Below are 15,157 nucleotides of genomic sequence, written 5' to 3'. Positions count from 1 at the left end.
AATAAAAGTGTGTCCCCACAATTATTAACACATTTTCAGCCCATAAATGTGTCTCCAGCTTCACAGAAACTCTTCTGAATCAAACCCTGATTAAAATAATTTACCTGCAGCATCAGTCGTTTGATTGGATGCAGGATTTTCCGACTGTTCTTTAATCAGCTGATCCTGACTGTGCTCAGCAGCTGGAGCAGCTGGTGTCAGGGAGACCAGGCTGTTATTAAAACTCTGACATTTCCAGGTCAACATCAGCAGCTTCTCCTGTTGTTTCCACGCCGGCTCCACGGTTATTGACGGTTTGTGACTCTGGGTTTAAATTAGAGCGAGGTGAGCTCAGCTGTCCAGGGATCAGCTAACAAACCCTCCCACACGTGTGCGCCGTTCGTGCTGCGGTGGTCGTTTTAGGACCGAGCTGTGAACGTGTTGCTGTTTCTCGTTGTTTGTTTCGTGAGGCGCCTGCGAGCGCTGGAAGCATTCAATTAAATTCGACAAAGGAAATTAGCCACATGAAAACGCAGCTCAGGGTTTGTCTTTAGAAGCGCGAGAAGTAATCTCTCATCAATCACGGCGCTCACGCGGCGCCGCTTTCTGGCCCCGCCCTCCCGTGGAATCGATGTGTGGAACATAATTTACTTCACGAAGCCAAAAGCGCAGCAGCTCTTTGTCTTAGAGCTCCTCAGAGGAGCGCCGCCATCGCCACTAAATTAAAAGAAACAGCAACAATAACTTTGGATCCCTGCTGTCAATAGTGGTAATGGGCTCTGTGTAACACACACAGACACACACACACAGACACACACACACACACACACACACGTGTCTCCAGGGTGCTCAACCTCCCTGTTTTCTAAATGGGATCTTGGTTTCACTTTATCTCGCTTTTCTCTAAATGCCAACATCATCCTGTTCACCTTTTCAAAATGTCGCCTCCTCCTCTCCTCACCTCCTTCTTTTCCTTGTCTTCATGCTTCCTCCCTCCTCCTCCTCCTATCTGGGTTACCTTGCAGTGTTAGCATATTCGCTTACTGCAGCACTCACTCCCGGGAGTGTGTGTTTGTGCACCGGATCGGAGTTAGTTTAGGAGTGTGTGTGTGCAGCAGTAATGTTTTATGGGCATTAGAGAGCTGGTGTATCAACAACAACACGCCAGATTTATGTCAGCCAGCTCACCGGCTGCCACAGCCCCAAGGGCCTCTGGGTAATCTGGGTGTAATTGAGCATGGAGGTTATGGTGGCAAACACACACACACACACACACACAGATAATAAACACATCAAACTCCACGTGCTGGTACGCACAGACTGCAAACACAGCGCAGGTGTAAACACTCAGAGGTCTTCGTGTCGCGCATCGACGCTGAAAACAAACACGAGAAATATAAATGAGACAAACCAACAGCTGTGCTGGTTTTTCTGTCTTTGTGGGGTCCTGGTTCCTGTCTCACCTGAGTGGCAGGACGTGGGGATCCTGGATAAAACAGCTCTCGACTAAACAGCAACAAGGAACTGAAACAAAGAGCAGAATGACACGACTGTGAGGGAGGACGCGGCGCTGACACAGCGAGGAGCAACTGCAGAAGGCTAACCAGGCCAAACGAGACACGTGAGCACAAAGCACAAGAGACGGGACAGGAAGTAGCTGAGCTCACAGAGCTGACGCAGAGAACACGTCTGAGAAAGTCTGCGGGTCGGCCCGGCCGCAGCCCGGCTGTCATCACGAGGCGCGAGCCCTGAGGCCGCCACGACGGCTCTATGTCTGTATCCTGAGCCGACGCGTGGCTCTGCAGTTCCACTCTCAAACACTAGGGGGAGTTTCTCTCACTGAGAGGATCCATCATTAGCAGAAGAACAATTAAGAACAAACAGGAAACAAACAGGAAACTTTATTAATCCCAGAGGGAAACTGGGTTGTCATAGCAACATGCATGCAATAGTCAACAAAGTAATCAAACAAAGGAAATATAAAAGGACAGAAAGTGATGTTTCTGGGAGACCGGCTCCTCTGGTCCGCAGCTTACAGTTTAGACTTAACATAAACTCCAGTTTCCTGTTTTATTTTGAAAGGCAGCTGTCTTTTGTCTGTGTTGCTGGTGGTCGTAGCTCAGTGTGACAGTTTGATGTGAGCGAGTTCGGTTCTTGTTTAGTCGGTTCTGCTGTTTTGTGTTTGAGTTCTTGGATTTTTTTTGTTTATCTCCATCACATCTTTGTGGATTTAATTTGTGCTTTTTGGGTTCTTTCCTGTTTTACTTTGGTAGTCAGGGTTTTACTTCCTGTCTGTCTGTCTTCACCTGTGTTTGCTTCCTGCTTGTTGAAGCGTCTGTGTTCGTTCGTCCTTCCCTGTCTGTGGATGTGAAGCCATTGCCTCGTTGACTCAGATTGCTCGCAACATGTCAGCAATCAGACTGCAACTACGTGCAAACCTCCGTCAGTCAGCTGATGCAGGCTGCAGGCAGACGTGATTGGTTGGAGACAGGCTGCCTCCCTGCAGCCTGTGTTCATTCATCTTGCAATTCAAATTAGTTGCCACAACCTGTTGGATTGCAGCCACGGGTCCTTCCTGTCACACGGAGGCGAGGTGGCGATCACCCGCCTCTACACTCGCTCAGCCCTGGAGCTGTTTGACCCGGTTTCACTTTGGCAGCTTCTGCTGAGACGACGAGTGAAAGAGAGAAAATAGCAGCAGCAGACGTTCTTCATCACAGGAAGTGCACAGAGTGTTTTTAAAAATAGGTGAAAATCCTTAAAGGATCCCGAAGTGCTGCTGACGTGTGGAGGTGCGCTCGTGTTTGTGACCCGGCAGGACGCTGATTCGTCTCAGGCCTCGCTTTATTTTTACGCTCTGACGTGGCGCTCCGAGCCGAGGCCGCCGCAGCTGACACACATATGGACCAACCGAGAACACGCTGGTGAGAGGGTCGTGCCTGCGTCGTCTGCCAGCTCCAGCGCGCACGCACGCCTTCTGTCCTGCCCTGGTGAATCACACCGTCAGCAGCTCTGCGGCGGTCACTCGAGGTGAGCGAGTAGAGCGTTTGACCGCTGCAGTTTCTCAGATTTGTGTCATTGAGGGGCAGAAATGTTTTCAGACCCCACAGAACAACGAGCAGGACGCTGTTAATCACAGAGACTCGGGCCGCTAACATCATCAGTCCATCGACTGGTTGAGTAAATCTGGTGCTGCTGGCCTCGGTGAATTAGATGAACACAGAGTTGGTATCTGTGGCCTGTTAAAGATGTTGGACTTGGTTGTTGTAAGTGAAGCTGCAGACGTGTGGGAAACATCTGAGCCGCTGATTTGGCAGCAAAACCACCTGATGCATACACGGTGCTGGGTCACATGATGAGAAACTGCATCATGTGACCCTGCACCATCTCTGGGCTGTGATGCTATAGGCTCAGGCTGCTGGGGCATTTCCCATCATGCACTGTGTGGGGTCTCTGCAGGCGTCGCTGTTTTGCCTCGACTCTATTAACCCTTTAAAACCAATCGGAGCGGCACGCTCTGTTTTGCGTAACTATTTTTAAATCCCGGTAGCTCTGCAACCACGTGAGCTAGCACAATAATTTTTTTTGCATATGAAACCGGAGGAGTTGTACTTACATCTTATGCCATCAGCTTGTCCTCGGTCACAGTTTCCTTCCACATATAGCTTTGCAAAAACTGCATAAAAAGCACTTGCAGCAACAAAAACATAATATTCCAGAAACACGCTTTGTTGATCCGATCAGCTGTTCATAACACTTCCTACGTCCATCAGCGCGAACTATCGCATGTCCGCCATGACCTGCCCGAAACCGGAAGTGACGTCATTTCCGCGGAAATGTAGTTTTTTTACCATCAGGGCCTCATGAGCCTATACTGGTGTTTTTAAAAGTTATGTTTGACTTTATGACTTTCTGTGTGGTTTCTGGGATGTTTAGGACTCATATTGCACTGCTGGAAATAGTTTATTTTGATGCATATGCTGCTTTTTTGCAAATTTGCATTATAATATTTATTTTCGTTTTTCCTGCAGTATATAAAAATTGGTGTATTTCAAAAATCAAACTATGAAGGCACTCAAAATAAATTTCCTGTGGTGGGAAACTATTTTGTGCAACTTTTTTGTATTTACAGTTTTGAGGGATAAGCCTCTTAAATTTCTCTAACTAGAAATATATGTTAAAAAAACAAAAACGATTTTCAATTTTTTTGTAGTTTATTGCACTTTTTTGCAATTTATGTAATTACTATGCACTTAATGCAGACATATTATTAAAATCTGGGCTGTAATGGTTGTATTGATGTATAGCAACTTGAAATGCTCCCAAAAATGGCTCCACAGCATGTAAACATATAATAGAAGCTCTGGTGGACTTGGTTCTATGGTCGGTCTTAAAGGGTTAAAAGCAGCCACGCTGTCGTTTGGTTTGGAGCTGACAGCGAGTAAAGCTTCAAGGTTTATTCTGCCCTCGGCCCTGAGACCTGACACGATCCCACCTAAGCGATGGCGTAACTACACTCAGGATAAAGACGCTCAGCGTTCTGCACCTTTCCTTGCTCGTGACCTTTCACAGCAGCAGTTTTACGATGAGGATGCAGCAACTTGGCATCTGACCTTTGACCAGAGGTTCGGTGAGCAGATGTAGGTCAGGTTGGACGAGTCAATTAACGCTGATAAATCCGAGGAGTGAGCCATGCGGCGCTGCAGGCGGGACAGATGTATGGGCGTGTAAACAGCACTGGCTTCCGGGCCGCGGCGGCGAGTCTGCAGCTCAGAGCAGGATGTTTTACGAGGCTGTATTCCTGCTTCGGTGAGACGTAACTTTCAGCACCTCAGTGCTTCAAGCGTGTTTGTACTGCGATGGAGTTCAGAGCTTGGGCGCACACACCTGCTGGCTGTGAGCTTTTTCCTCGTTACGTCATCCTCTGAATCCCAGCGAACCGGCGCCAAGCTGAGGCGCCAAGCTGAGGCGCCAAGCTGAGGCGCCAAGCTGAGGCTCAGCGCAGCTCGGGTCGTCCTGACAGTCTCCCACGTGAAACGCTGACAGACGCAACGAAGCTCTCAGACGCCCCCACGTCCTCCACCCAGCCCCATGTCCTCCACCCGGTCCCCATGTCCTTCACCCGGCCCCACGTCCTCCACGCGGCCCCCACGTCCTCCACCCAGCCCCACGTCCTCCACCCAGCCCCACGTCCTCCACCCGGTCCCCATGTCCTTCACCCGGCCCCACGTCCTCCACCCAGCCCCACGTCCTCCACGCGGCCCCCACGTCCTCCACCCAGCCCCACGTCCTCCACCCGGTCCCCACGTCCTTCACCCGGCCCCACGTCCTCCACCCGGCCCCACGTCCCCCACCCAGCCCGCACGTCCTCCACGCGGCCTCCACGTCCTCCACCCGGCTCCCACGTCCTCCACCCGGCCCCCACGTCCTCCACCCAGCTCGCACGTCCTCCACCCGGCCCCCACGTCCTCCACCCGGCCCCACGTCCTCCACGCGGCCCCACATCCTCCACCCGGCCCCACGTCCTCCACGCGGCCCCCACGTCCTCCACCCGGCTCCCACGTCCCCCACCCGGCCCCCACATCCTCCACGCAGCCTCCACGTCCTCCACCCAGCCCCACGTCCTCCACGCGGCCCCCACGTCCTCCACGCGGCCCCCACGTCCTCCACCCGGCCCGCACGTCCTCCACGCGGCCTCCACGTCCTCCACCCGGCCAGCACGTCCTCCACGCGGCCTCCACGTCCTCCACCCGGCTCCCACGTCCTCCACCCGGCCCCCACGTCCTCCACCCAGCTCGCACGTCCTCCACCCGGCCCCCACGTCCTCCACCCGGCCCCACGTCCTCCACGCGGCCCCACATCCTCCACGCGGCCCCCACGTCCTCCACCCAGCTCGCACGTCCTCCACCCGGCTCCCACGTCCTCCACGCAGCCTCCACGTCCTCCACCCAGCCCCACGTCCTCCACGCGGCCTCCACGTACTCCACCCGGCCCGCACGTCCTCCACCCGGCTCCCATGTCGTCCACCCGGCCCCCACGTCCTCTGACCCAAACAGAGACACCAGGAGGTGTAGGAGAAGGTACCTGTCCATTTATACATAGAAAGGCAGTCAGGTACAGGTGATGCGATAAAGGCGGGGCCTAAAAACTGGCAGCAAGAAGACAAAAGATGGACGAGCCCAGCAGGCACTGGATGATAGAGGAGAGTACTGCTCCACTACTTGAAGGCTGATTGAAACCAGGTGATGCTGATTACGGGAGGACAGATGGTCCCAAAAGGGGAAGAGCAGCAAAAGAAAACAGGAAGTGGTGTGACGGGCTGAATGTGGATGTTTTATATAAAGCTGACAAACGCGCTGCGAAGCTGCAGTCTGAGGTCAGAGACGAGGGCAAAGCACGATAAATAAAACAGTGAATGCTAAAGACCCCAGAGACCGTCTGCACCAGGACTCGCTGTCCCTGGTTTTTCCTTCTCTCAGCACAAGCTGACAGCGACACAGTCCTCAGACACTCAGCTTCCTCCGCTGACCTCTGAGTGCAGATCATCTCAGTCAAAGGTCAAAGCTCCAGAGGAGGTCAGGAGGAGGATGAAAGGACCTGTACCTACAAACACTGGGCTTTAAATCCAAAGGCAGCATTCTCTAAGATTTTGATCATGTGTTAGTGGCACGTTAGCAGAGGACATGATCCTGTGTGAGGTGAATACTTCAGAGCGCACATCAAACACACCCTGGGTCACGCAGATTCACACTTCCTGAGGAGATCATTATCTCTGACGACCTTTCAATCCATAACTTCCTGTTTATGTTTTCTTCAGCTGGACAAAAGCTGCAGTTCCTCTGGTGTCCAGCAGGGGCTCCAGCACTGAGTCAGTCCCCATGTTAAGACTTTACAGCAGAGATAAACCTGTTCACAGCTCTAAAACTCACCTGTTTAAACTGTATTAACGCTTTGCATTATTAGGGGCGTGGCTTCTGTGAGGCAGGTGGATGGTGACACAGGCGGCTGTCTGCTAGCTTCACCTGAACTGGACCTCTGGACCGTGTTTGTGCTGTTGGAGGCTGTTTGGAGCATTTTTAATGACATCATGTGACCAATAATATGGCTGCTGTGAGGTTACTGTGGTAACAGACTGTCCAAGAAGGCGGAGCTCCAGCTGTAGTGCACATTGAAACTGTGGCGTTCGTGAACAGCTTAGTACTCCAAGTCCGAATCACTTCTGGCTCCAAAACATGGAAGTTCTAAAGCTGGGGGAGGAATATGGTGCTGCACACATCAGTGGGAACGTCGTGATGTCCACGGCGGTTCAGAGCACACGGAGACGCCAACCACCACAGCTGCTCCAACACTCAAACACTCGCTTTGAACGTTAGTTTCTGCCTCGTTAATCGTCAGTTTAAATCAGAATTTAGCTTAAAAACACAGTGACTGTCAGAGTTGTTTGGGATGAGTCACTCGCTGAAGGAAACTCTACAATAAAAGTGTTTCTTTGTGTGTGTGTGAGAGACAGAGAGCGGGCGAGTGAGGCAGTGGGTAATTGAAAAGCAGCGCCCGTGTGGCGTGCTAACGGTCGGCTCAGACGCACAGACAGAGAAATGAATCCTCTCGCTTCGTTTGCTCCTGCGTTCGGAGTCTCGCACTAACCTCGAGTCTGCTGCAGAGAAGCACAGAGACTCTGAGCGTCTGGACTCGATCAGACCTGCTGTCCCCCACCGGGGTCACCCGCCTCCCCCCAGAGAGGTGCAGCCGAGGCAGAGTGACCCCACAGAGGCAACTGACTCTGCTGCTTTCCACATTCTGACGCTCACGTGCGACTCAAGTGGGTCGTAAAGTGATGGTGGAGTGGTGAACACTGCAGCAGGAACACGTCTGCGCTCACGTTTCATAACAACGGCGAGCGTTGTGTGTTTTCAAAGACAGGAGCAGCCTGCTGTTCCTACAGGCGGGGCACCAGGCCGGTGCAGTTAGAGCTCTTCACAGCTGATGATGCTCCTAACCTCTGCTGGGCTTTCATCGATGCTGAGACAGATGTCACTCTGTGACTGAGCTCCTTTCAAATGAGCTGTTTCTGTTTTCTCTGTAGATCATGTGATCATCCACCCCGGGCCACACAGGCGAAGCCCACGAGGTATTCGGGGACGCTCCTGCACAAAAAAGAAAAACTGAGTTCAATCAGAGCGCAGAGGGAGGGGTGACGTTGTGTAAGATGTTTATATTAAAGCATCAGAGAATGAGTCCTGGAGGTGAGGGCGTGCACAGGTAGCAGGTGTCCACAGGTAGCGTTTCCTCGTGCGTGGATCCTCTCAGGTCTCTGTGTTCACGTCTCTGATTCTCAGACGAGTCAGGAGACGCTGAGAGTCGAACCTCCAGCTGCAGGTTAGTGAAGCTGCAAGGTGAATCGATTGCGTCGGGACGTTTCATGTCGGGGCTCCTGATTGGACGCTGATAAATGTTGTGGAAATAATGGATGTAATTGGTCCGGGGAACAGGCTGAGTCATCGCCAATCGATGGTGCTTACCTGTTTCCTGTTTCATGTTTGCTCTTTAATCTGATGAGATGTGGGTTTGAATCCGGGAAGATTTGTTTCTGCTCCGCTACACACACACACACACACACACACACACACACACACACAGACAGAGTCATGTTTCTGAGGACTGTGTGCCCCTAAAACAGAGACAGGTCCACGTACTCAGACTGAACAAACACACACACAACTGTTGGGCGATATGTAAAATTATATATATAAAATTATATATATGTAAAAACCCAACCAACAATCGTCAGTCCAATAAAAATCTGTGCAGATTTTTTTGGTGGGCGGAGCAAAGTAATCGTGCACGGACTGATTTGTGCATTTACAACAGTTCAAACATGGACAAACTAATTTCCCCAAAAAAATTACAGCTCACAGCGTTAACATGCTAATGCGGCTTTAACACGATTAAATTTTTAACACGCTCAACCCATATCGATTCACATATGGATTCTCATTGGCTTGCCATTACATTCATGCACATTAATGGCACGCTGTGGGTCAAATGTCAGTGCATGTTTGTGGAGATATATCTGCTCTTTGTTGTGTTGGAGTCATCACTCAAAGAAAGTAATTGTTACACAGAACACTTTTCTAAAAGTAATGCAGTACATTACTTTCATGTTACTAAAATAGCTTAAACACAGTCTCATTAACACCATTTAACACTACAAACCTGAGACTGCAGCCACACACCAACACAGATTCCTAATGACGACATTAACTATAAGATCTTTCTCTTAGACAACACAAAGCTGACGGCACAAAGAAAACATTAAAACTGGCACAAAACAGCGATCGCCATGGTGATTCTGCTTTAGAAACATGAACAGGTAGAAAGTGTTGAAGTTCGGGGTCTGTCTGGGCTGGGGTTAGCATTAGCACTAGCATTAGCATGTTGTGTGGCTAGCTTAGCATTAGACAGCATGCTAACGCTAATCTAGACAGCATGCTGTCTGGCTAGCTTAGCGTTAGCATGCTGTCTGGTTTGCTTAGCGTTAGCATGCTGTCTGGCTAGCTTAGTGTTAGCATGCTGTCTGGTTAGCTTAGCATTAGCATGCTGTTTGGTTTGCTTAGCGTTAGCATGCTGTCTTGTCTTGTGTATCGTGGATGCAGTTTTCCACTTTACCATTTATCTCGTCCTTCTGTTCAGTAAAAATAAAATTGATGTCCACATCCACGCTCTAGACTGCGTCACTGTTTTCCTCTGACACGTGAACTGAAATCAGCTGATTGTAGTGCAAGAAGTGATAAGTGCGATCGATAGGCAGGCAGACTAATTATTCCAAGGAATTGGACTACTGGGAACTGGTTGTCGATTCCCATCCCTACTCCTGCTGCAGTGGTTTCAGGTTAAAACCTTGAAATGTGTCCTCACAAACTCTCAGCCGGGCTTTAGTGGTTGTGGGAAAGCGGAGCTTCCATTTTCCTGATGATGATGCTCTCTCCCTGCTTTCCCTCCATCCTAATATGATTAATAGACACACACACACACACACACACACACACAAACTCACTCAAGTAGCTTCCTGTTTGTCTTTCAACTTGTATCGACCCACAGCACACACACGCACACATACATCTGCAGTAAGTGAAGTGCCTTCAAGCGAGAGTGAGGGAACATATATGAATGAGAGAGAGAGAGAGCTTGTTTACTTCCTGTGAGATTTCTCAGAAAAATATCAGAATAAAAACATATCCTCGCGCTGGAGCGTAGCCCTGCATGCTTTGGTTTCCTCGGCCTCGTGATGATGGCGTGGATGTTTATCCTGCACCGTGACGTTTGCAGGATACCTTTTGTCGCCTCTGTGCCCAAATATCTGTGCCGTTCTCATTCCTGAGGTATCACATGATTTCTTAGGTACTTGTGATGCATTCGTTGGAGAGGATGCTGTTGTTATTTAGGGGCGTGTTTTTACCCATACCACAGATATTCCTAACCGAGTCGTACTCAGTGGCTACAGGCTGAAGCTGCAGCAGATGGACTCAAAGAGCTCTGGTAACCTCTCAGGGTCACCAACCTCCTCGCCTGAGCGAAGCAGTGGAGGCACCACTGCAGAGGAGCTCCACCTGCGAGCTCTCACCTGAGCTGATGTGGCTTTGTTCAGTTGTTTGAGCTCTAAGCTGACTTTGTGCGCTCATGTTGCCGTACGCCTGGGTGGGTGAATCACCTCGTGAAGCACCTCTGCTCTCAGCGCCGGTCTGCTAGTAACTAAATCAGTCACTGGCTTTGACGTAGACAAACCAGAAGTCTGATTTTTGGCTAAATCCCAAGGATCTGTGTGGCAGTAACTCTGAGTCCCAAACAAAATCCCCCGAGACACGATAAACTGCATCTCAGCCTTGGACAGCTCCTGAGATGGACACATCCTGTGACGTGGAGCACCTGTGAAAAGCGATGCAGCAGAAGGATCCAAGGATCCTGCAAACAGCAGCACGCAGCATCAGCTTTAACCTGAACTTAAAAACAGTCATTCAGACACGTTGGCATTTAAATCTCCATCATTCACAGCTTGTGCAGCTTGTTTGTTATCAGGTCCAAGTTAGCCGTGTCACATTCACCGGGCCCCCCCAAACATCAGCATGTCGCGTCAGGTCAAACACGCCAAACAAGCCCAACGCGCTGGGTTTGATTTAATTAGATTTCACTGCGATCCAGCTTCAGTCAGGTACGAGCAGGAAGAAAAACACAGGAAACACGAGCTGTCAGCTGTAGCTGCTGCTGGTTTCAGTGCAGCGCCACCTTCACATTAAATATTCATCATTTAGACACAAAGGCAGCAGTTTTATGTGTACTCTCTCCTGACCACGGCGACGGGAGGTGACAGAGGCTGTGTTTAATGGCAGCTCGGTGGCAGAATCAGTGATGGGTTTCTCCACTGTACCCTGTGTGTGTCTGTGTGTTGCCCACAGCTGCATGTGTTGTTGTTAAATTTTCATTGCTGCCTCCGGACAAAATCTAGTTTGCAGAAAGTCACTTTTAAGCAGTGAAGGAAAGAGTCCGTTTCTTCTCTACGAGCTGGTGTAAATTTAGAATATGAGAGGAGAGGATGGAGCAGTAAAGACTTGTCCCGGTGTCTCCTCTGCTGCACGGGCGTGTTCACACAGATTTATGTGGCTCAGCAGGCTGGGACCAAACCACCTGCAGGATTCTCTGAAGGTGTTTTCACACCTGCAGCATTAACTCGGTTTGAACCGCGTCTGGTTCGTTTCCTCCTTGGTGAACGTCACGCATCCAGGTGACGTCTTCAGTCTCAGCTGATTCAATCTTACGAACAGGATATTTGCATAATGACTGAAACCAGCCCACTGAAGGAACAATGGGCTGTGAGGTCACTTCCTTGATCATTAATATGCATATTTTAGTGTGAGTTTGAGCTAAAAACCGTCCCATAGCAGCGTATGCTTTGCATCCTCACCGGATGAAGATACTACAGATGTGCAAACATCTGTACAGGCTAGCAGCTAGCTATGATGTAACCCTAAATTTGCCAAGACGTTACAGCACTGTCTTCCTGTATTTACTTTGTTGCTCCGCCCCAGACACATCTGGCCAATGAGCGGGCGGAACATTATCACCTGGTCTGTAGTGACGTATTTTGGTTTGCTCGGATTTTTCCCTGTGAAAACAAAAAAAACCACGAGGAAAAGTTCAAGTTCACAAACTCATCAACTGATTCAGACCAGAGTAACCGAGCTGCAGCTTTGCCTCGTCTTTCCTCACTCTGTGGTCCAGCTGGTCCCAGCAGCTCTGCTGGGTTTGGGTTTGACACAGCGCTCCAGCACTGGAGGTGATCTGGCTCAGCTGGAAATCATTGATCAATCCGCTAAACTCAATCTAGTTGGGATGTTCGGTATCCATGCAATGAATTTCCATCACAGCTCTTCCTCCTTCATTTCACCTTCTCCGTTTTATAAAGACTCTGCAACTTCAACCAGAACTCTCACATCTGGACTCATCACATCAGTCCAGGGTTTCTCTGGTCTAACGTCCTCTCCCTGAGTCCCTGCAGTTCTTCTGGTACTTCCTCCCATTAGCTGGTGGGTTTAAGCCGTAGGCTGTTGGTTATGGTCCCCTCTGTGGAGGAGGCAGCTGCTGGTCTTCATGTTTGAGGGTCAGTTTCATCTCAACACTTTTTAAGACCCTTGACATTCTCTGGAGCGACTGACCTTCATGTGTTAACGTAGCGATCGACTGCTGTTTCACTTTCGCCTCCGTCGCAGAGGCCGGGGTCGAGACGTTTTAATCTGATAATCCCACAACTCAAGAAGACAAAAAGGTCCATTATGCACTCGCTCCGTTACAGCTCCTTTAAGTAGTCTCTTTTTAAAGCTGGAGTTTGAACCGGACGGTAATCCAGCGGGAACACCCCTCCGCCTGTCAGACCTGAGCGGAGTTTAACACGCGGAGGGCGGCTCGAATCACCGACGCCTGTGACAGAACCTCTCAAAATTTTATTCTCCTGCTAAAGGTCAAGTGGAACACTTAACGAGCAATTAGCGGAGGGGAAATGCCAGCGCGGCCGTCAGCTAAGCAGCCGCCTGAATTATTCAGTACGATAACAGAGAGGAAGTGGAGCCCATACGCTCTGAGCAGCCAATCGCACGCCGCTAATGTCAAGTGGATTTGCGTTATTGAGCGCTGGGAACCATGGGTAAAGACAGTGTCCTCCTGGTATTATGCATTTCCAGTTTGGCTGGTGGTTTGTAAAGGTCGACAGCGAGGCTGCGGATCCATTATCTCGTTTTCTCATAAACTTTTTACTCTTGAATGTTTAAACAGTTGAAACAGTTTGTAAAATGAATCACATAAATCCATCATTGTCACTTTGAAGCAGCCGGAGCTGCTGTGATCATTTCACAGAGAACTTATCAAAACATGATGAAAATTAGCAACAAAGCAGCATCTGAAGGTTTCTTTGGATGTTTGTTGGTGAAATGCACCTTCACAGACGCGCTCGCTTCATTTATTTTCTACAAAGGCTTCTTTGATTTTCTTTTTAACCAACAAATCAGATATTTTCTAACACCAACAGATATTTTCTTCATCTTCGGTGCCACCGGAGTACTTTGTTGTTCGAATGACTCATGTGAGCTACCGGTTTGGAGACTGATTGGCCTCTGATGGGAGGAATAAGTGTTTTTTGTTTTCTGCCTCACATCTGCTTCCTCGTGATTCATGTTTGCCTCTTTCTGATACACTGATTGATGGATCAAGAAAATCTGCTGTAAGACTCCAGGAGGAGGGGGACTGTGTGTGAGTCATGGAAAACACTCATCGTGTCTGCTGGAGCTCCAACAGATGGACAGTAGGCGACACACACACTGTATATATACAGTCTAAAGGCACAGACACACTCAGACCAGTGAAAAGGCGCTCGAGCCGTTTGGTCGGTGTTAGCGTGATGTTTGACGAGGACGGTGCGATGCAGCAGGGTTAAACTGAGTCAGCTGAGTTGTAATCAAATGTTGGTCGTGTGCTATTTGTTAGTTTTAGTCACCAAAATAAAGTTTCTCAGTTCAAAACCCAAAGAAAGCCAGAAGACAGTCAGCTGCTGAGGATCAGACAGATGAGACGACTGAAACTGAAAGCAAAAGTAATCTCTGAGTGTCCTCCTGGACCCTGGACCCAGACTCGTGAATAATTAACGAGCTCAGTTTGGCTCCTCTCGTATTGAAGCATTGATAAGGTGATCAGACTCCAGTCTGTGTGTGTGTCTATTATTACCTGCTCTGACAGACTCTGCTGCAGTGACAGAGTTGTTAATAATTTACACTCCTTCCTCGTCTTCCTCGTCCCTCTGTCTCTGCCTCTCTCTGGAGGTTGAAGTGCAGGATGCCCAGAGGCAAGAGAGAACCAGGAGGAAGCACCCATCCCTCCTTCTGTCCTCCCATCCTTTAATGTCCCTCACAGTGAAACCACATACTGCAGTTGTTAGGACTCTGTTACCGCCTGATGTCACGTCCTCACTGTTTCATGACTTCTTGTGTAAACTCCACAACACTCGTACCACTAAAGACGTGAAATTAAATTAGGGTTAACCCTAAGTTAACCCTAACCCTTTAATCTTTCAATGTTCTCTGATTAAAGAGCAGAGAACTCCATCAGAAGTTTGATTCAGTTTCATTTAGTCGGGTTAGTAAATGAACATTTTCCTTTTCTTCTACGTTGGCAAATATAGGACATTTTTATATGACAGTGAATCTGCTGAGAAACATTTTGTGTGAATAGAAATGGCTGCAAGGAGCGATTTTGACAGTTCAGTCTGAAAAACAGAACGATTACAAACAGCAGAATTTACACAGGATAGTGTGTCCATCCATCATCCACCCATCCATCCATCCATCATCCACCATCCATCCATCCATCATCCACCATCCACCCATCCACCCATCCATCCATCCATCATCCACCATCCATCCATCCATCATCCACCCATCCAACCATCCATCCATCCATCATCCACCCATCCATCATCCACCCATCCATCCATCATCCATCATCCATCCATCCACCCATCCATCCATCCATCATCCACCCATCCACCCATCCAACCATCCATCCATCCATCATCCACCCATCCATCCATCCATCATCCACCCATCCACCCATCCATCATCCACCCATCCATCCATCCATC

The 15,157-nt window shown here is 49.5% G+C and overlaps 1 protein-coding gene across 2 annotated transcripts in view; it reads left to right on the top strand.

Moving 5' to 3' along the window:
• Positions 1 to 15,157, top strand: part of fars2 (phenylalanyl-tRNA synthetase 2, mitochondrial) — a 132,902-nt gene that overhangs the window by 87,796 nt on the left and 29,949 nt on the right. The gene's annotated exons all lie outside the window — the stretch shown is intronic.

The sequence above is a fragment of the Neolamprologus multifasciatus genome, chromosome 9, assembly GCF_963576455.1.
Source record: "Neolamprologus multifasciatus chromosome 9, fNeoMul1.2, whole genome shotgun sequence".
NCBI classification, from domain to species: Eukaryota; Metazoa; Chordata; class Actinopteri; order Cichliformes; family Cichlidae; genus Neolamprologus; species Neolamprologus multifasciatus.
Note: the sequence above shows the minus strand (reverse complement) of the source record. Positions and strands in the feature narration are given on the sequence as shown.